This window comes from Lagopus leucura, unplaced genomic scaffold (genome assembly GCF_019238085.1).
Source record: "Lagopus leucura isolate 7727_CA_CO unplaced genomic scaffold, USGS_WTPT01 Super-Scaffold_100028, whole genome shotgun sequence".
Lineage (NCBI taxonomy): Eukaryota > Metazoa > Chordata > Aves > Galliformes > Phasianidae > Lagopus > Lagopus leucura.
Window position 1 is genome coordinate 941,531 of NW_024962279.1, and position 22,755 is coordinate 964,285.

The following is a 22,755-nucleotide window of genomic DNA, read 5'->3' on the forward strand; positions in this document are numbered from 1 at the left end:
ACCAGAGCTTCCTGGCTTGTTTCCCAGTCCACGGAACCAGTTGTAATTCCTCACACCCTTAAGATGAACTCAAGCTGCCTCTGTTTCTCACAGCAGGCTCCAGCAGTGGTTAGCACTGCAGCCACACTTTCAGACCACATTAACTTCACTCAGAGACTCGATGCTTACCTCCACACCGCATATCTACCAGCACGGGGGACTGGATCAATCTCACTAGTTCTGCATCGAAGCAGCAAAGAGCTGGCTTACTTCATTTTCACTGCAGTCTCACTTGTAACACACTTGTCTCATTGAAGTGTGGCCTACCTCATCAGCTGAGAAACCTTTCTTACGTTAAAAATCAAAGAAAAGCACATTATTATAAATACCAAAATATTTCAGAAGTCTATCACTCATGAACAAGAGAATGAAAATGAGCAAATTAAAAGCATGTTGCTAAGGCAGACATCCTGTGAAGAACTGAACTCCTTTACCAGTAGCACAGTGTATTAAGGAGGTCATTTCATGGCAAAGCCATGGTGAGACACATTAAATATGGACTATATTAATTAAAATAAAGAAGACAAAATTGTAATTTACTCAAGACTCCTAGCTAGTTTTAGATGAAAATGACATCCTGTGGGTAGCAAGTCAGCATGATCTGGTGCTATGCATTTGCAAACTATTTAATGAGCCTTTTTATTGCTGTTATTTGTAGTTTGAAAAAAAAAAAATAATTTGAAGTGTTGGAAAGCATGATTTTTATCCAAAATAAGCTCAAAGCCTGACAATCACTCTGAACTCATTGCATATCCATCACACATTCCAAAGATGAGTAAAGCAAAGATCATATGATAACCAAAGATGAGATGAGAAGGATTGGGAGGCTAGAACGAGACTGGATTAAATTTCCAAATTTCTCCTATAGATTACTAGCAAAATACTGCAAGTCAAAGAGCCAGTTGCTCTTTAGTAACTAGGTTCTATGCAAGACACTATGAACTGTTTGAATGTCCTGGTGGTTGTTTATTTATAAAGCACCTTTACTACTATAGTGAATAGCAGCAGTGCTAGTAAAGCACCACCTTACCTTACACTACAAATTACCTACATTAAGAACACTGAACAAATGGGGAAGTGTACATCCTACAGATCATGTGAGCAAATTAATGAACCAGGAAAAAGCTACCACTTCACCACTCATTCTTCTACCTGAACTTGCTTTCAGAAGCCAACGGAAGGTCAAGAAATCAGCTCCAATTCATCTCTGAACTGAAGGAAAGCAAACTGTCTTTCAAACCAGGTCTCTCTCTGTCCAATTGCAGATGTAGAATGTCTAAAATTCAAACCTCAAGATTCTGCTCTGTAAAAAAATGCAGGGTAATTTTTTCTTTTACATGTTTATATATTTTTATCTGTTGCACTTGTTCAGCATTCATGCTGTATTTTCTACAGGAAAAGCACAGCAGGTAAAAGTCCTTGTAACTACTGCTAGACATACCTAATTCTTGGCAAGCAGATACTCTGCTACTCTTCAGCTCCATCAGCAACAGTGAATAATTTGAGGTTTTGCAGAAGTTTGGTAATCACATTTTTGAAGTATTCTCGTGACATGCACACTTAACCTAATGTCTAATTAGCCTTTCAGTGAACCTGTGCAAGACTTATAGTGGTGCAGTTGGAGGAACATTGATTTTATCTTCATTATTTTGTTGACTTCTACTAAGTAATTAGCATTTTCCAACAAGATATACAAAAATGAGAATCTGTTAATGAATAGATTTTTTAGAAGAGACATATTGATATCTTGGAATATTTCACATGTGAAATCATGGCAAAAACTTCAGAAGCCCCCATGCATGAGTTTCTTGAGTCAGGATTTTCTCTCAGATATTCTCTCAGTCCAGATGTTTCAAAGATGATTGTTACATAATTATTACACCGTGGATTTCAAGCAAACATTTAAGTATTTAATCTTACAGGTATACGGCTGTTGTGCTTAAACCAGTCTGACGGTTGCAGTTGAAGCGCCTAAGAAAAAAAGGAAAGTTGTAAAAAAAATGTGTATTTCAATACAGTGGAAGTAATAACCCCATATAATGAGATGCTTCAGGTTTCTCAAAGGAGTTGTTTATCAGTATCACAAAATGCTACTCTTTCATTTTTCCATGATATCATATGCCAACTGTCTTAAACAAAACCCTGTTGCAATATATATTTTATTGCTCAGTGAATTTTCATTACACATTTTGTTATATCACGATTGTGATATTTTCCTAATATACTGGCCACATTTTGTATTTTTTTCATCTTCTAAAGGTGATAAGTATTTAAATTCACAAATTAAAAAAAGTCCCATAGTTGGCCACTTCGCCTAAGGAACCTTCTCACTAACAATTAGCATTTCTCTTATTCAGGTATAAATGAATAATTCACAAATTAAATTATGTCTACATTGGATTTACTTTGTTTGCTTATTTCTGAAAAGGACCCACAGATAGATTTTATTTCTTTAAAAGATGATGAAAGCTTTTAGCCCAAGGCATGGCAATGGAAATCAGTCAAACTCTTAACCTGGAATCACTTACATGCCTTCACCCAAAGCACTGAAATCGATTTACCAAATAGGATTTTAACATATCTGTGGCCATAGGCAGAGTTTACAAGTTATTTCTATCCATTTTAAAAAACAAACCTCCAAGCCAGTAATTTTATGAGATACATAAACCCACTATATTAAAATTCAGAAGGTGCATCTTTTTTCAGCTGAATACTGCTGATTTCTTAGTTTTGGATAGGTTTTGCTCTTGCACGTGTTTTAAATTGTTATATATGGAAGCAGCAGTCTGATTTTCTTTAAATGTTGTTCTAATTTTCAAACCCCTATTGTGACCCTGTTCAAGCTGATGCTGGAAGTTTACAACGGAAAGTCAGTCCTGAAACCACCACAGCAGTGTTACACATCTCTTCAGTCTAGAGAAACTTGCTTTGAGAAGAAAAGTAGCACTGGCCTACATCCATCTCTCATAAGTGGGATGGATTTCTTTACTATTTGAACACTGAAAATTAGGGTTTCAAAGAGAGATCAGCCTAAAAGCATTTCCTGTGTTCCCTAAGGAAAGCAAAGAAGCTGTCTCAAAAATAAGCTTCAAATACCTCCTTTTTGTTCTCTTGTAGAGCAAGGCAAAACAGCAAAAAATGCCATATAGACTAATGCATTTTTCAACACCATTCAAGAGCTTCCTGTGTCACAAGGGCCTGAGAACCATGATAAAAAAAAAATCTGTTGGTAAAAAACCCAAAGTTTATTACTAATGTTTTTAATCTTTTTTTTTTTTTTTTTTTTGAAGCACCATTTTGCCATTTTCCCACTCGCATACATTCATAACATTCAAATCCTTACTGGTAGCCATTACTGGGAGCACAACATGAAAATAAATATGGGAAAGTCAAGCTTCCTTTAAACAATATATATAAAACTACTTTAAGTAGCACTGTCTTCTTATTTGTCTTAAAAACAGAGTGGAGGCCTATTGCTACTGGCAGTGACATTCCCTCCACCTTGTTAAAATTATGTCAAAGGAAAGAAAATCTTTCACAGATATTCTCATGGATGGTTTTCCAAGTTGACATTGCAAAGATCACGAATAACTCATTTCTACACAACTCTGAAGACTACTTCAGATAAATATACATTTCTAAGTATCAGACTGTAGATTATTTTTATTTATATGTTAATGTTTTTCAAGGCTTTTGACCTAATAAGTATTTACTATTTTTAAAATAGATGCTTCTAAGAGCCCACATACAAGAAACTGTACTAATATTTTTTGCTTTCACGTCTGCATAAGTATGGAATACTTGAGATAACACAATTTTTTGCTGCTGTTGAAAAATTAGCAGTACTGACATCTCCCAAATCCTTCCCCAGTCTCTGTAATTCCATACACAGTAAGCCAAGTAGAAGTGTCACATAGAGTAAGGCAGCAATTCCTCTAAGGGAATGCTTTAACAAAGAAGAAAAAAGCATAAATGCCTCCAGATGCCTTGCATGGATCATGTGGAATCACTTGAAAAAAATGCATAAGGAACTTGAAAGTTCTGTGACCTGTCAGAAAATGGCTGCTAAATAAAAAGCAGAAGTTATTGCCCTAAGGGAAACTTGCATTTTCTTTGCTGTTATTGTTTTCCATCACGTTTCCAGATGGAGTGATACCTTGTAGTGAGGCAGTGTATCAGAAGGTTTCAACAGGTAAAGAATGAACACACAAAAAAATCATACTAATTTATCCAGGCTGATAGATGGAGTTTGTACGTTGGTTAGAATTCATTAGTAGAACCTATCTGCCTACATACTGTCAACTTCTGCTTAGATGCTAACAAGCATCATCAATTAAAAACATCTGCTCTGTTTCAACTAATACCAGACTGTTCATTTGCTCACTTCAGATTAAGAGAGAAAATGAGAATCATTGAGATAACACAGTAAATGAGTACTCTTATAATTTCAGCACACAAATATATTAAAATTATCTGAAAAAACACAGCAGAAAGGCAAGGGAAGAAAAAGCATACACTCCTGAAGATGCATACCAAAAAACATGGGATCAAGTACAGTCAGAACAAAAAAGTTCGTACCAATAAAGGCTTCAGTGAAAGCCCACTGAAATTGAAGGAAAGACATATCTTGGCCTGTCAGACACTGAAAAACTGCTCAAGAGTTACATGATATTATTTCAAATACAAGTAGAAAATAGGCAAGAATAAATCCATGCCTTGTATTTCTTCCCGAGCTAGGGTAACTTAGCAAAGTTCATGATTCAATTAGCAAACAACCAGGTCATACCTGGTATCTCTGCTGATATTTACCTCATACTGCAGAACTTACAGGAACAGAATAATCTGTGCAAATTAACACTATTCTACTCTTATGTATTCCTTCACGTGGTCATGATAACAACAATAAGCAACTGCACAACTTTGATGTGAAGACAGACAAACCAAAAGCAACAGACAAGGTGTAGCAAGAAAAATTCTGAGTACATGAGGAAAAATCCTTCAGAGATTGCAATTAAGAAATTCAGCAGTCTCACTGGACTACCTGGTGGTTGTCCAGTTGTGGTACTTAGAATAATAGAAACGCTGGAAAGGTTTGAGATGGAATGGATCTCAGAGATCACAGAATTCCAGGTCCTGTGCCATGGTATTGAATAAAGGTGATGCATCTGCACTGGCATCAAGGCAGCAAAAGAAGCTGAAGATTTCAATGCACAGTGCAAGTTGAGGAGGATCTAACGTACTTTGGTAGATTCAATGGACAGAGAAAAAAGTTACTCAGTCCATCTTTTACTATATAGCATAAATGAACTCACCGTATCTGAAAGAAAAATTAGTAACTCACTGAAAAAGAATACGTTTGAAACTATTTGATTGTAATGATCAAAGTATAATAGAAACAAGAGAACAGCAGTTTTGAAAGAAAAAAATCCATATTTGATCTAGCTCAAGCTTCCTTTGTGTCAGCACTTGAACACAGCAAAGGTGCTGACAAGAGTTCTGTTAACATCACTGTGAAGGCTACTAAAGCTAAACAAGGTCTAAAAGACTGCTTACCTTTAACTGATGGCCTGAATTGCAAAAATTCAAACAAGAGGCTATTCACTATATCCCAAACTTCGATGTATTTTACATATGTAACAAAGCAAAGGTACATATATAAACAAAGCAAACAAAATGGAAACAGACAACTTTTGCTGTGTGAAAAATAACCCGCCAGCAATTTCTGCTCCTGCCTAGTTTCTAATTCTGCGTTATTTTCAGAATATCCCCATTTACTGCCAGTGCAATCAAGTTACAGCTATTAAGAGCTCTAATACCTTTTGTTCTTCATAAATACTCAAGTTCCTTTAGTGTGGTGTAATCTGTATTTTCACAATTGTTATAAAAGCAGGTAACTGCTGAAAATATCGTTTCAGAAGTTATTGTTAATGTATTTACAAATCACAGCATAAAATTATTTATTTCCCTAACCAGTTATAGTAAATGCAGCAGACTAAAGACACTGAATTATGTTAAATAACAGCGGTGTGCAATTAACTCTTGCAGCTTTCTGAACTTATTTCTATGCCACTTAGCTTCACTGGCACTAGCTATAGTGGAAAGCACGGCTCTCAGTAATCCTGCTGAGTTGTGGACATAGTCCAAAAGGCCAGAGAAAATCACAGAGAAGCAATATCTTGCAGTAGCTTGTAAACGCAGTCCTCTGGTGTAAGAAAATAATCTGATCGCACTCCATAGTCCACAGAATATGTCAAATACCTGTTTTATTATACCTGAGGGTATAACAGTTGCTGTTAGGCAGAGAAAAAAATTACAAGTTATTCTATAATGTTATTTTTTGTTATGCCTTATAAAGGGCTGAGAAGTTTACACAGTGTTTCTGAACATCAGCACTAATATCCTGTACCACCTATATATAGGTCTCATGGTATCGTACATGATTTTGTCTGATTCTGTAAGGTCATTATTCTCCCTTCTGGAACACTTGAGTGGGTTTTTCTTTCTTCTGAACGGTTAATCTGACATTTTATGTTTTCTGTTGATATAACAAAGAGCCTGAGTACTAGAAACACTGGTATTACCATTCAGTGTAATTAATCAAAATTCAGGTCAAGGGAGTGTAACATGTTGGAAAATGCAGTAAATTCACTGCATGCCATGAAGAATAATGATTGGATAAAACTAGCACAAAAACCAAACGAAGATACATTTTCTGAACCGGATAAAAATATGTTAATTTTCAAAAAAGCTAAAGACATTTTAGTATCTCCCTAAAATGCAATAGCGTAAAAAATAAGCACTAAGATAGAAAAATGTATGTGACACTAGAATGCGACAGTATAACACCATAATGTGATGGAAAGCACAGCAATGATAGTGGGGTAGCGAAGTCCTAGGCCACAACAAGCGAGGATAAGCCCAAATGCAGCAGCTGTGGATACAGAAACAAAGAAAGCAAATCTGCCTACTTTCGGAAGGCCCAGGGTATGCAGGGATCTCCAGAGAGATACCTTCACCTCCACTGCCCTTAAATGAGTGTCATGGTTCTATGTTTTTGTTGTTTTTTTTTTTTTTTGTTTGTTTGTTTTGTTTTTGGATTTCAGTATTCCACATCAAAACATCATGTAGTGTACAATGACAATGAGGTTTGGGAAGGGGTGGATCCTGACTCCAGCCCTTCGGGTCACTCAGTTACATTGCTTACAGCTGAGCCCCCTGGCTTGGCCCTGCCTTCCCACCAGGTGCTCCATCACTGCTTCAAGCCCTGACTTAGCATTTCTGCTACATGTAAGAGCATTATTTGGAATGGAGCAGCATTATTGCACGTCAAACCAGGTGTTTAGGCATCTGAACTATACAAACTGAGGTCAGATACAAACAATATGCCACAAAGTATTCAACACAAACTGCAGCAGGACTGGCCACACATAGAACCAATAGAATATATATCTCAAATTATATCCCCTACAGCATGCAAAACACTTATGCAAATCAAGCATTCAGTGAAGACGTTCCCCAGCTGGCAACATGGCATTCAGTATTTTGAGCTTCTGCACTACCTTTAATATCTGAAACTTGAAAATGCTGTTCTAACAACGTGGGTATTCAAGCACTGGGAAGTATTTTTTTCAGAGGCTCAAAAATTACCTAAGCAGATTGGGAATTTCATCACTGAGAATAAGTTTTGAGAATAAATTCAGTGACGATAGAGGCAATCACCACAAATTTTATCTTAGCAGACTCCATTAAGTATTAAGAGAGAAGCATTCAAAATAGCAAATTCTGCATTCTTGGTTGTAAGACTAGAAAGATACCAAGACAATTAAAATCTCGAAGCACAAAAGATTCATCCTCTCTCTTCACCTGGCTTCTTCAGACTAATCAGTTCAACACTCATGACTAAACATATGTAGGTCACTTCTCACAGCAAGTCAGCAAGAAATTGAACACAATTCCCTTCAATACAGAAATAAAAAGTAATCATAACTTGTCAATGTACAAATATTGCACAAACAACTGAGTTTAGAACTCACTTCACCCAAACACTTAAAGAATGCTCAGATAAAATGTGTGCCTCATTTTCACTTTCACGGCACCCTTTTCATGTACCGCAAACTGCAGAGTATAGTTTTTAACTAGTTTTTTTACTTTAAAATATGAAGTAGAGTTAAAGGTTTCATTAAAATTGTCATCATTAGAGAACATCAACATCATGCTCCATCACAAAGCTCTACAATTTCAGAGCTTTCCGCATTCATGTAAGCAATGGCATAAACATTAAAACAGTTTAATTAAATGCAGCATAACAGGAGATAGTTTTCGAAAATTGGTACTGACTTGTTTGTATACATAATTGCTTTAGATGAGCCACTGTATTTTAAAGAAATTACTTTTTTTCCAATCATGTTAACCATTATATGTTCTGACACCCATTTAATTGGCAAGGATTCAGCCACTCTAAATAATTCCATTACCTATGTATTAATCATTTAAATAGTTGTTGCTGTCTCCTATTTGAACATCTTCAGCTGTTTTTGCCATTTATATCTGACTTTAAAAAAAAAAAAAAAAAAAAAAAACATTTCATTCAAATCATTCCTTAGATTGAAAACTAATTTAACAACGTGCAGTTTTCCCACACATTTATAGACAAAGACTCAGGTTGTCTAGCGGGAACATGAGTACCTAATATATGATCCCAGGTAACAGTCAGTTCATCAAAACTTCCTCAAAACATTTTGTTCCTGAAGAATCAACTGGCTAGTGTAAAAAAAAAATAAAAAAGGGGGGGGGGGGGGGGGAGGGGGAATCTCTTTTCTCTTCATTACCTATATTCCAGTAGAACAGAGTCCTTCCTTTTCTCTTCATTACCTATATTCCAGTAGAACAGAGTCCTTCCATCCCACCTTATAATCACTTGCGTAAACACTTTGTTTTTCCCATGAGATGAAGACCTAACAGCTTTACAGAGAAAGGGAAAGGGCAAACTCAAACTACATACGGGTAAGTCGACAGCTCAAAGAATATAAATATTGTTGAAAGAAGATTTATCAGGTTGAAGTTTATTTTTCTTTTTAACAAAAGTTTTTGAATTGATCTATTGGTCAACTCTGTCAGTAGAGATGATAATCAGTTTACACAAAATCAAATACTTCTGAGGTCTGGAAAAAGCAAATAGGATAAAAAATATACAGTAAAACATTAAGTTGTACACACAGGGACCTGTAGCAAAGCAACTTAGGAGCCTATCAATTGCAAACAACAGAAGAGATTTAAGACCAATATTTATTACAGGACAGGTTCAGAGAAAGGTTTCTAAGATATTTAGATGAACAAAGGACCTCACAGCTTCCAGCTTCAAAGTGCAGTGTATAAGCAATTAGTTTATACCCAAATGGTTTGTCAAAAGTATATTCATGTTTGCACCAGAGTTTATCTCTAGTTCTGCAACACCTATCACAGGTTATGGTTCTCAATTTAAGATGATCTATATACAAAAGCAACTAACATACGCTGCTGAAGTACATTTTCTGTCTGTGTCTTTCCCCCTCCTCCCAATTTTCTTATTCCTTAGTGAGGATTAGCAAATAGAGCTCTGAGGTTATCACACTTCCACTCGTTTTCTTGTTATTTATAACCCAGAAGAAACCTGTTATCATGGAAATTTCCAGACATTACTTCCTTTATTAAAATCAGTCTGCATTATGTTTCATTACCCTGGTTTTGCTAATGCAAAATACTTGGGTAGTTAAGAGCACTGCTGATGGTGGAGATAATCATTTTGCACAAAATTAATCTTGAGGGTCCTCAGAGCACTGCAAATTTACCAGAGAGAACGCCTATTGTATTATGCTTAATTTAAACACTTAAGAGACATAGAAAAATTTTGCTTCTGACATGTATTTTAAGTTTGGCATCTTCCCAGAAATTACAGTAAATCACAGAAGCAATATTTTCAAGTAAAGGTAACAGCAGAAAGTATAATTATTCACATACTTTATAGCTTTGTAGACATTTGGAGATCATACGGATATTAACTGGACAGTGCAAAAGTAAAACAGCCTTTAGAAATGTTTCTTTTCACAACGTAGTAGTTTTCATGGAGTCACAGAACAGCTGAAGTTGGACCGGACATCCTGAGACCACATTTTCCAACACTCCCTGCTTAAGGAGGAGTTTCAGTCTTTCTTTTTCATGCCTAATCTTTTTTTTTTTTTTTCCTCCCAGCACTCAGACTCAGTTTGGCCTTCTTTGAAGGGATCTGGTAATCTAATGTGTCTGTGTTATGAGCCCTAGGTTCCAGCCATCACAGTAAGCAAAGCCAGCTATACAGGTATATGAAAGACTACCTGTTGTAGAGGAGACATTTGTTTAAAGTAAAGCACACTTAAACCACCAAAAGCAGAGGTGCTTGCACTGTCTTTCCTACAGTTACTGATATTGCTGACGTATGAAACTCCTGGGTAGACATCTTCTGTATTCCATCAGTACCAGGTTGTAATCATTCTGCTCCAGAACACAGATACTACTAGAAAGACATAATATAGATCCTGCTGGTTTTTGCTACTGGCTACACTCCATAACTTGACCTACACTTTTTTCAAGGAGATAACACTGTGAAATTCAACCACCATTTAAAAACATCAAAATTATTTTTGAGACACCCAACTCCTGTTGTGAATGAAATAGGATGTTTCTTCCTTAACATGCAGTGCAGTTAAGAGTCTTTTCTCTCTGTCATTTATTCCTATTTTCCTTTGTTATTCTCCAAATTATTAGAATATATATTGAGCTAGTGGTGCTACAGTTTTTAAACCTTCAACCTTTGCTGTTGTAGCTGAGCATGTTCCATATTAAAACCAATAGTAGTCAAGCTATTAACATGAAAATGCAACTTCTGCTTTCAGTTAAAAGCATGAGCCCCTACTTCCATAGCAGTTCCAGAATTCTTATCACTCTTATAAAGCTTTTAAACATTAACTGCATTAACTAATTAATTTGACATTAGCTAAGTAATCTACTGACCAAAGAGAGAGAAACAGGCACTGGGAAGTGATTCGTTTGGAGGTTAAATTAATTAAAAATAGTACAGTAGTGACGGAATTTAATCTCAGGCTTCTCATGAGAGTGGAAACACTCAGAGCTGCAGCAATTTGTGATAAATCCATGGAGAAATTTCATGATGGGAGTGGAATTAATTTGTGTCACCCCTAAGAGTATATGTGCTCACTCAACAGTACCTACATTAAACAATATTAAAAATACACAAATTGAGCAAACCAAAATAATCTGTCATTTCAGGTAGCACATCCTTCAATATCAAGACGCAATTACTTGCATCAGTGAAATTCAGGGGAGCACAGCAGTGACTTGGAGAACCAGAACATTCTTTATTATTATATTCTACTTTTATCAAGATTGCTTTTAATTCAACAACTTGAATGATGTTAGAACAAAAATCTTTATGTGGATGAGCAAGAGACAGAATTGGGGACGTATAGAAAGAAACAGGCTACTTAATACCACAAATACAATCACAAAGTAGGAGAGCTGTAGATAGTTATCCAACTCAACAACAAAGATGTCCACTTGAAGATCATCCCTAGTAGCTAAGCATACCAAACAATATGTAACAGAACATATGAGCTATACATATTTTCCATTCATTCAGAACTATTTTTGATAGTTTTGATGCTGATGAATGAAAAAGGCAGTTATTTTCCAAGGAGCTTTTAAATTAAAAAAGAGACTGTCCTTCCATATGAGTTTAGTCATCTCATTACACACTCTTATGAATTCACAAGCCTAAAAGAAGACAGACTTCCGGAGCTGAATAAAGAGAAGAGCAACTGGATTCATAAGCAAATTCAGTGAGAAAAGAAACATCAGAAAGAAGCTTGAGAAGATGGAAATAAGAGATATTCCAACAATTAGGAGCGAGGCTTCTGCAGTAGTTCCTGGTCTATCCACTCAACTTTTTTTTTTTGGAGTTTAATGCAAGAGATCCTGAATATGTTAACCTCCTACAGGTTCTACCTATCCAAATACATGAGTTGTTTTGAATGGATGGTAAAAATTAACTTGAAAGACTCTTACTTCTTCACCTCTTAACAGCACAAGGTTGATGACAGATGACGTTACACCTTAGAGGCATATTATATCAGAGCATACCTACAACTGAAAGCCAGAGATGGTTTTGCAGCTTACAAATATATAAACTAAATGGCTTCAAATCTACTGATGCAAGTCCCAGTGACAGTGTAGTTGTGGTAGCAGAGGTTCTAGTATGAACTATACAGTTTTGCCCAGAAGCTCAGGTAAAGCAAACCATCAATAAGCAAACCAACAGGTAAAGCAAAGCTCATTAAGCAAACCATCTGTAGAAAGGAGATAATATTCTGTCTCACTTTTGGTATTAATGGCAGGGTGTGTTGTATGCGCAAGCAGAAATTAAACTAGAGCTTATGGCAACAGCCACATTCACTAGGTGGTACTATCAGACAAATAATAGCAATGCTAATAACTGGAAAGAACTATTAAGATGAGTCAATATAAAAAGAAATTACAATCATATGTAGAACATTTTTGTCTATTCATTGAAAAATTACGAACTGCAGAATACAATGCAGCTAAATTGTTATTGATTTGCATTGAGATTTTTTCCACCTCTTCTTGACAGCATTTCTAGAATTTTTATCTAACTATATATTATGGCTCATACTGAAGATGAATTCTATTATAAATTCTGCACATCTGCTGAGATATGCCATTCTGAAATTAACTGTCCTGAAACCCACATTTGGAGCACATGAAAGACATTCAGTTTCCCAATATTAACTCCTCTTACATCAATACTTAAATTTAAGTTAGTTTGCATTCTTCTTCACATTACAGAACGAAATTCTTTCCTCTTTCTCCTTCCTCTGAGGTCACAAGAAATCAAGAGTAGTATATTTAAACAGTTGCTCAAAGAGGAACCCGCTCACTTGAGAAGACTAACATTTAAGTGGCTGAATAAATCAATGACTTACATTCTAAATGAACATGTAACACAATCAAGGCTTTTGATATTCATATCTTGAAAATTCAGTGACTAAATCCGTTTTATTACTGACAGCATCATCCCCCTCAACCTTTTTTTTTTTTTTTTAAATAAGCAATATAAAACTGTTTTAACAAGATTTTTGGCACGTAGATGTCTAACATCTAGTATAGACCTGCATAGGCACAGCTATTCAAGAACCTCAAGTACTGCGGGCAGACCAGCACCTCTGAAAATGATAACACCAACATGGACTGCGAGTGTAAGCACTGCTGCAGTTATAGTAACAAAGAGAATCTGATGAATGCTTCATGTGCTCAGATATGATGCAGACTCCAACCACTATTATTTGTTTCACACAAAATTCATTCTGGGACGTAAAAAGCTCTCAGGTGTTTCTTCTATGCTGCTGTAGATGACTACTGACAAAAACTTCTCTATTTGTCGCACAGCCACCATATTTAGCTCTACATTATCTATTGTCAGAACTAGTATCACTAGATCTCTGCTGAGACATAAGCATCAAAACTATTAATTTTGGTGAGGAATGTAACAGTTAAATTTCTCAAGAAGGCAAAGCACTTTCTGATTAACCTTCATCCATCCTCAGCACTAACCTCCAAATGACTTTTTTTTAAAACCTGATTCTTGATGCTCAAAGAGAAGAATATCTACTACATTGAGGATGCTCCTAAATTAAGTTTCCTGGTACAAATTAAAAACTTTGGCATTTAAAAAGAATTTTAATAGGGTAATAAACTCAGAAAATTTCGTAACTCCATACAAGATATGAGATACCTCTGACCTACTAGCAGCTTACACAATGGAAACCATCATTGAAGTCTCGTGAGTCAGCAAACCAACATATATTTTAGAGTTATTTATTTGAGTGATAAAGACAAAAACAGAGATAATATAGCCTACTTTTATCATTTTCTTCATAAGAATGTCATAACTACTTCACAATATTGTGAAATTTGAACTGTACTCAGAGAGATACTGCAGAGTGCAGGATTTGATATCTATCTTAAACATCACACACCCAAAGAGTTTTTAAAATATTTTCAGTCTTGAAAAAAAGTTTTTTTGTTTTTTTTTTCATTCAGAGTAAAATCTGAAAGTTGAAATCCATCAGGTTAAGCACTCAGAAACCAGGAAGTAAATAACACGATGGTCAAAACTTACATCTTTCCTTTTAACAATTCCTTGTGGCTTGACTTCTCACCACGTTATTTCGGTAAGTAACCTGTAACACACAAAACACCATACTCAATACTTCTTGGTAAGCAATACAATACAAAGCTTTAACATTCACTTTCAAAGCATAGGCATGATTTGATATTCCATTAAATGATGCTTTGAGGAAAATAAAATTGTAATTCCCTTTTTAGTTCATCTTTTCCCTCAATTACTTGCTATCACCAATGGTTTTAAAACTAGCTGACATCCCTGTTGCCTAGCGTAGGACTTCTATACCCCCATTCTGCCATAAGCATTAGGTTGCTTCAATTCCACTGCTACACACTGAAGAAGATTCCTGAAACTACTTGAAGACAATCTCTGCAGTACTCACATGAGACAGGTTGGTAGAAACATATTGATTTTGAAAATTAAATTAATTTGCTGCTTTCCTGAAACTGGATACAAGTACCAGTCATACTTGTAGCTTTAAAACAGCTAGTTTTAATGGAACACTATCTCTGTAACCAAATGGACATTATTACACTGAAAGATGGAAAGGGGAGGGAAGGTAAAGGGAATTAAAATTATTAGAAGGCTAAGATGTTCTCTACATGACCAGAACAGACCTTCATTACTAACAGGTTTCCTTTGCAAAAAAAGCTCAAAGCAACCGCGCACACTAATTATGTAAATTCGACTCCATATCTTGTCCAGAATGCCTATTAATTTAACATTACCACTGCCATCGAAGGAAGGGAGACGAGCATTCAGTGCATGGTGCACGCTGTATTTAACAATAAAAATTAAGAGGACCAGCTTTTCTTTATAAAAATGATTCAGTACTGTTTTAAACTGATTTACTCTGTATGCCTTAATCCATATAAAGGAAAACACATGAGGTATTTACACCTGGTGGTTACTGTGAAAGATGCACAACGTACAGTTGTATGCACCATCCTCCTTACTGTAAGAATTGAGCAAAATTGGAAGTGTAGTTATGAGAACTGTACCATATCTCCACACTTCGTTACTTTACCTCTCACTCATCATATTAAGAGATCACTTTATTGATGTTTTATAATCAATGTTTGCAGCTTTTTTTTCTTAATGTTAACAAAGAATGTTATAATAAAAAGATTTAGAACAAGGAAGATAGGCTTTGCGTGCAATTAAATACCTTCTGTTAATCCAACAAACATCTAGTAGGAAGCAGAGAAATACTAAGGAGAGCTGCTTCTTAGTTTGAATGTGAAAGCAGACAGAACATTGGAAATTAATACAGATATCAGTGCAACAAAAATAAGCACTTCTTGCAGGATCAGAGCCTTTCTCAAATTTTACATTGTATAAGTAATTTGTATAAGTAATATGTTTTTAAAGAAAAGTCATTTCTCAGTTTTTCATCTTTAACGCTCCTAAGATATCAACAGCAGTGACAGTGCAGTGGAGCTTTTTCTTCTTTTGATCACAAAGCAGAACAATATGAATATAGGCACACATTCAAATATTGAAAAGCAGGACAGATTCTGTCAATTCTTGTGCACCTTGGAAGCTGATTCTAAGCAAAGGATGCAAATTTAAACAGACAAAAAGCAGTAGTAAAAATGGCACCTTTCCTGCTGCACCAAACAATGATAATGACAAAAAGGGCAGAACATTGTAACAACACTTGTGTAAAGTCTTGGGTAAAGGATGATTCAAAAATTAGTATTACAATATGCTGCATGCAGAAAGGAAACAAGCTATTCTTAAAATGAAGAAATAGATAAACCTTTAAAGTTCAAGGTTCAGAATGCAAAATTCTGTATACTTAGTTAAGAAAATAAAATTTGAGTTTTTATATTCGTAGATGTTAAACTAGGAAAGAAATACAGCATGACTCCTCAAATTTTTCCTATCCAATTTATCAGTTTGAAAAACATTTAACTGAATACAAAAGCAGCACACATACAGTCTACATTCTACAAGACCTGTCTCTTCATCTGATTTATCCATGTAGAGTGTGAGTTTAACTTAGTATTTCAATTGGTTATTGCTAAATACCATGCTTATGGGGAAAAACAAAACAAAAACTCTAGATTTTCTTAACTGTCAACTTTTTTTTCTATAATTGTTTTCTGTGCTCTTTGAAAACAGTCTCTTAATAAGAAGACCTGTCATTCTGGCTAAAATTTGCCTTTGGGAACTAAACTTGCTATGTCAGATTCTTGATAAGTATGGAACAATACAGCATACCTCAGCTGAGACTGCAAAAGGCAGATGAGAAGCGTAATGGAAGCACTGAAATAATATAATTGCTGCAGACAAGCAGCAGCATTAGCAAACCTCAAGCTTAATATGTGATATTAAGAGTTCTAAGACAACTAACAAGCTAACAGGATTCAGACAAATTTCAATATAGGTAATTCAGTAGGTGTAGATTCATTTAACGGGAACCACTCCTAAGAGTAAATGGCAGCATGGCAGAAATCACAAAAGATGCTTACCAGTAAATTTAATTTTACACAGTAGCATAAGTTTCAGTAAAACTAGAGAATGTAAAAGCTGAGCTGACAATCAGGATCAATTTAGGTATAATTACGTATCTTTGTACAGAACAACTTGAAGCTCAGGAGCGTAAAGAAGCCATAGCAATAACATCACAGCAGTTTCCTGGGGACATCAGTAGGTGTGATAGTATAGTTGGTATTTACTGAGCCATGTTCAAAATTACATTTCAATGAAACAAAAGCACGCGCTGATGAGACAGGGGCAAAACCCAAGAATGTAATCAAAATAAGTGCATGAAGGAGCATTCTTAGAGCATTTAATTGACAAGTTTTCAAGCTAAGAGGTGACTGGAGTGGACTGCTTGAAACTGAGTGCATTCCTAGTGCATAAAGGGAAATACATTTCTTTAGCCTTACAAAAGCCTTACATTTCTTTAGGCAAACATAGATTCACTCATAAAAATTTGAACATCCATTTCTTTCAATAACTTCTGGACTAGGTAATTGATTAGGTTAAAAGAAGAGCATTAAGCACATGCGGGATAGAAGTTGGCATCATCAAAGACATTTGCATCTCAGCAGAAAGCTGTACAGAGGAAGTTCATATGGCAGCTTACTCCTATGGTTGCTTGCCCTCTGATCCACAGTGTACCCTCCAGATGTGCTCCTGGACCTAAACTACAAGAACTCCACAACAACAGCAATGAACAGCAGTTCTACATAATCAGAGATGGACTCATGAGTAGCACTTGAAAATGATCCCCGTTAGGAGACTATTATCTTCTACTCCTAAAGTCTATGCATTACCTTAACTTGTTTTAGATCAAAAGCCAGTGAAATAACACAAAATTTCTATAAAATGTCAAAATTAACAAACTGCCTTCCTTCTTTCTCTGACTAAAGGTTTTTAAAAATTTGCTACAAACCTACTGATGGACTCAGTACACAATATTAATTTTCCTTTCTCTTCTCCATTCAGTACTAATAGAAGCTTTAATTTTGCCCAAATCCCACTGCAAAAATATTCAAGAATATCTCTTTGGCCAGTCTGCTCCTCCTTGTCTTTGAGATTCGAAGCAGTAGTATCTTGATTGTAGGAATTCTCCTTTAGGTATAGATCTTAGATGTGACAGCTCCTGCCTTTATTTCTTTTGTTCCATTTCTCTTTTCATAACAGCACACCAACTACTCACAGATATTTGTCCATTATTCCAAGTGGAACTTTTCTTACTGCCCTCTTTTCCTTTTAGGAAAGCAATGAATTAACAGCCTGTCAGAAAGATTTGATGGTCAGAGACCAACAATGACACAAAGACAAAAATAACAGAGGCGAAGATTATATAGGAATCATAGCAGACAAGCAAGAAAACTTTAGGGCATGGAGATATGGAGAAGGAGCAGCAGAGGGATGAGGTCAAGAAACAACTGAAATGCAAGGACAAAGATCATAGAGGAAAAAAGCATAATAAGAATATGACTAACTTCTGGAGTTACAGCCCTTTTTATATGCTGACAAGCCACGTGAACTCAGATCCTGCTTATTTTGTGATTGCTGGCACCTAGCAGACTTACTTTTGGTTGGTGGCTTTTTTTTTTTTTTAATGTCATTGAAAGAAAGCATCTCACCAGAGATTTTGCAGAAAACTTCTCTTACAAAAATAAAACATGCATTCAGAGCTTTCGAATGGCTGATAGAGAATAAATTGTTCATCATCAAACATGGTTCTCTGCATTAGAACAACACTCCCTAGAATTTAATAATAAAAAACTTTTTCTTTACATTGCAGTACTACAGAATGGAGTAGGCAGAAAAAGCACCAACATTAAGTGATCTCCACTGAACTGATTGGTCCATGGTTGTTACAAGTTAGCCTGGTTTTCTTACCTGAAAGGAGCAAAGAGTATTGGTTACCATGGACAAGTAATAGTGCAGTATAATTGCACTCTGGGGATTCTAAAGCTTTTAGAGATGTTATAATTATTTGAAAAATTTCCAGTAAGCACTAAATATCCAAAACAGCACCTGTACTCAGCTAAGTTGAACTAGCTGTGCACCACTTCTGAGAGTTAAATCATTTAATAAAAGATTATGCAAAGTTCACTGAAAAAGCCACACAAGAGACCAAAGATCCAGAGACCTTTTATACTTCTACAAAGTATTAATTTGGTACACATGAAGTTGAGAAAATGGGTTAGAAAGAAGATGCAGATGGTTTTCTCAATTGGGAAAATAAGTTTGTGTTAAATTTTTACAGATGGAATTAGGCTTTAATGGCCAACTTATGTAATATTCTACAAATTGACAGCAGAGTCTGGCAAAAAGAGCATAATAATGAAGGATTTAACACCATCATTTTGCTAATTGAAAGGACCTGACCTCATCAGGATCATGCACTGCAAGTGAGAACGATAACACTGCAAATTATCACTGCTTCGCAGATGTCAGCATCTCCTACTTGTAAAGAGAACAGGACTAAGCACATTAAATTCTATTGATTAAAATTTAGTTTATTTCCCACCAATATATATGGTGTTTTAGAAGCTTTAGAAACAGGTGGGGATAAGTAAGGTAAGGCAAAATGCTGCTGTGTGCAGTCTTTTCCTTCATAATTAAATTCCTCAGCACAAATAATTTCTTCCTATTGTCTAATATGACCACACCTTCTTGTACTGTAAAGCTATTACCCCTTGTCCTGTCACTCCCTAATAATGACTCCATCCTCACCTTCCCTGTAGGCCCCCTTGAAGCACTGGAAGGCCACTATGTAAGATCTCCCTCTGGAGCCCTCTCCTGCCTGAACAAATCCAACACTCATTCTTTCTTTGCAGGAGAGGTGCTGCAGCCCTGTGATCACGCTCACAGCCCTCCTCCAAACCTGCTCCATTCAGGCTGGAGCCCAGAGCTGAAATCAGCGCTGCAGCTCAGTCTCACGAGCAGAACGGGACAACCACCTCCCAGGAACTGCGAGCTGCACTTCAAAGACCTCCGCCATTAAGGAAATAAGCTGTTCCACATATCATTCATATTGATACTCAAATACTCCACAGTATTCCAAGAGATGACAAATGAGAGGCTTGTAAGTGGTGATGTATGCACACAGTATCGACCCAACCTTATAAACTTTACTTATGCACTTTGCCTTTACTTATACAAATACTACCGAAGTCAGTAAGATGACTTAAACTAAAAACCTGACTCACAAAACACGGAGTTAGAAAAGAATCATGGACTTCACGATGCAGTTTTAGATGACTTTGACGCCAAGATTTCTTTCCCTATCTTTGAAGAACAACATTCTGAACACATACAAGCAAGAGGATATGAGTGCTGGAAAGAAAAGTTTCACTTCTCTCTAGCTATTTTTCCCTTTGATAAAGGTATATTCATTATATGCATACACTGAAAATTTCACATTACTGTTCTTGGCATTTAATTAGGGGGTAAAGGAAAACTTGCAGGACTAGAATTTTAAGCGTTGGTTTAATAACCTTTATCCAGCTCATTTCTGAATGATTTTCTTCCTCTCTAGAGAGGATTCTAATGTCAAACACTGGTATTAAGGTGAGCCGTGGTTACTGAAAAGGCACACAGAAGGCACACGACAAAATTATTAATTATGGGAAGGAATTAGGGAAGGAATCTGAGTATTCATTTCACTCAGTAGATTTATCCTAAAACAGAGTATTTAAAATTGAAGTATATTTTAATAGTCAATAGCTGTTAAGGCCTTACTGGTGTCAATACAAGCTGAGGATTCAGGATGTCATTTAAAAACCTTGTAAATGAGATTTTTAGAAGGCAAGAGAAATTGAGAAGGGAGAAAGATTTAGAAATACAGAAAAATAAATCAGGCATTTCTATATATAAGACAGAAAGTTAAACAACTTCAATACAATAATGTTAAATATACTCATTCACACTGCTGTTTGCTAGTTCATTTTTCAGATTTCCTTCTTTCACACCAGATGTTTAGAACACCAATCGAAGAAGCTGGCCAACCCCATTTTCTGCTCTTTCTGCTACACTGATATCCAGCACCTCATTCTCTTACACAAAAAGGTGTATGTTCAAATACATTATATACTTCAAAGCAATACTAACGGAGAGGAGCGGGGGAACAGGATGGAAGAGATAGGAAAATGAAAACGAATTTTGTAGGCTGGCTCAATACAGTGCATAAAGCCTGTAAAATTCATTGCCATTGGCTGATATTTCTTTCAGATGCTTCTTCCATTGATGCAGTTGCTCTCTGTCCTTTATCTGGAGTTCAAACACATTATGAAAATAATTTCTGTGTAGCCAAATAAAAGAAACAACCACAAAAAAAAAAAAAAAAAAAAAAACCTTACTCCTATAAAGCTTTCCAAAAATTGAAAGTTTTCCACAAAGCTTTCTTCAGAAAAATATACTTCTCATCTCCATTGCAAACCTATAACTTCAGTCTTATGCAAATAAACATTTAGAATGAATGTTTCTATTCGTTGGTTAACCAATGCAAAGCCAAACAAATTATTAAACAACTGAGATATCAATCTCCACACCACACCACCTCCAGTCACTCTTTTAAACAGAAGTTTCACGTCCAATTAAAGTAATGCTATTGTTAGGAACACAGTTTCATTAAATGTAATTTCATGAGGCTGCCATACTGCTGTAATTAACGAAACGAGAACTAAAGCAAAACAATAAACAAGCACAGACTTCAGCCAGGGACTTGCATGTCAGCAATGACCATCACCAAAACTTGATACTTAAAATAGAATTAATAAATTCAAATCTCACAGCGAAACCTGTAACAGAATTCCGATACAAAATTTAATTAATTATCACTGGACAACCATCTAAATAAATCCAATTACATCCCATCTCACTGCAGTTAATCATATTGCAGATTTTGCATACGTCATAACAGACAATGTGTATTAAATCCAAGACCATCTTATTTCATGTTACCTTCTCACATGCTGCAGAGAGGGCTGTTCAGTAGTTACTGTTAGGTTATATTTCTATGTTAGTATCAAAGTTTTCTGATGAAAGAAATGTGAAGAATTCTTGGCTACAGCATTGTACCACTGCAAAACTTCTTGTTTAAAAAAAAAAAATAATAATCCCATATGTTTGTAAGATGTACAAAAGTAAGCTCTGCTATCAGTCACGCAATTGCTAATTACTACAATCAAAACAAGCATCTCCTGTCCCATAGCAGGCCTATATCTCTAGTCCACATTTCTAGTTCCCTGCTGCTGGTCTTCTAGTTTGGTATTTCTTCCAGTCCATTCTCTTCCCCATCCTATTTGTCTCCTAATATTTAACTATTTTTGATCACAGGTGTGTTGGTTTTTTTTTTTGTTTGGCAATTGTTTTCCTTGGAACAAACCTGAATGTGCCTTCTCCTCTGTGATTCTCGTGGGTATTGAAGCACAAATTCTTTAGCAGCATCATAACGATCACCTGTCACTATTGTGCATTAAGTGTCCCATTGTTCTCACCTGGTGATCCATATGAACAGAACACCGATTTATTTAAAATTATTCCTTTATTATTGAGTCCAGAGGTAAAACAATCTCTGCACTACTGGAATTCCATTCTAAAAAGTGTTATATGTCCTCTATTTTATGCAGTCTACTCAGCAGGGACAGCAATATTCCCCTAGAATGGAGTATCATTATTTGTAAGTTAACATTTTAGATCTCACGTAAAATATTTAACAAGATTAAAAAAAAAAACAAAAAAAAGCCACAACACACCACAAAAAACCCACAATGAGTCAAGAAAGAAGAATACCCATTTAAAACAAACTGTCTAAAACATCCGAGTGGGTATCTCTGCTTCCCGCACCCACGATCACAGTAATCAAGATAAACCTCTCCAAATACAGTACAAAATAAGTAACCCTCCTCCCTCTTTTCCACTATCCTTACTCTGTAATTCAAGAAATGTAAAATACATTATTTTCAGTATGCTCATCTCAAGCTTACTATGGCAGATATCTAATATTTCTT

The 22,755-nt window shown here is 35.7% G+C and overlaps 1 protein-coding gene across 2 annotated transcripts in view; it reads right to left on the reverse strand.

Annotated features, from left to right (window-relative positions):
- Positions 1 to 22,755, reverse strand: part of FHIT (fragile histidine triad diadenosine triphosphatase) — a 508,608-nt gene that overhangs the window by 436,369 nt on the left and 49,484 nt on the right. The window contains exon 2 of one of the 2 annotated variants that reach the window (XM_042880939.1): positions 14,267 to 14,327. The exons of the other annotated variant lie outside the window; for it this stretch is intronic. The gene's annotated coding sequence lies outside the window, so the exon portion shown is untranslated. The remainder of the gene's footprint in view (positions 1 to 14,266; positions 14,328 to 22,755) is intronic. 2 annotated transcript variants of the gene reach the window in all.